The sequence below is a fragment of the Temnothorax curvispinosus genome, unplaced genomic scaffold (assembly GCF_003070985.1).
Source record: "Temnothorax curvispinosus isolate PA1 unplaced genomic scaffold, ASM307098v1 QBEX01000525.1, whole genome shotgun sequence".
NCBI classification, from domain to species: Eukaryota; Metazoa; Arthropoda; class Insecta; order Hymenoptera; family Formicidae; genus Temnothorax; species Temnothorax curvispinosus.
In genome coordinates, this window is record NW_020210305.1 from 2405513 (window position 1) to 2406235 (window position 723).

A 723-nucleotide genomic window follows, 5' to 3' on the forward strand; every position below is an offset into this window, starting at 1 on the left:
CGGCAGCCCCCTCAAGTGTTGTGAGGGGGAAGACCTTCCCGGCCCTCCGGGGAGAGGAACGGGGGGAGTGTGGGATTCTACGCGCGCGTGCCGGTTACGAGGAGATGCACCTAGTGCTTGCCCCCAAGGCAGGCGCGCGCGACCTATCCATTAAAACCCCATGGGTGTCCGACTTAGCGCCTTGGGGACGCCCCGGGAACTGGCTATCAGTACGTCCGGGGCGTCTCCAGCGCCTGGCCTAATGGAAGGCCCGCGTCTCTCGTGCTTATAGCTCGCGGCCTCACGGCCGATCCTTTATCTGTTGTGTGGCGGGGTGTGACACCACCTCACCCCGCCACTCCTCTCGTTGTTCCTGAGAGTGTGTTCGGCGCCCCGTTCACCCCGCCGGGACGCCGAACTTCTCATCCCCCGATGTCCTCCCCTCTCGTCAAGGGGGAGACCCGAGGGTGCTGTACCACTTGTGCCGCTGGTTGTGCGGCACTGGCGCCCCCTGCGTCGCAGGGAGCGCCGCGAGGATCGCGGTGATTCGCGGGCCTCGCGCTTTTCTTTTATTGTTGCGAGAGATCCGCCGGTTGGGGAGGAGGATCTGCCTCCCCCCCGGCGGATCCGCTCATCCTCTTCTTTTCGGGCCATCACCGCCCCGCAGAAGCTGGTGAAGGCCCGCCACCTGGTTTGGTCCCCGACCATAGCCGCCACTATGGCCGGGAGGGAGAGGTCTTGGCC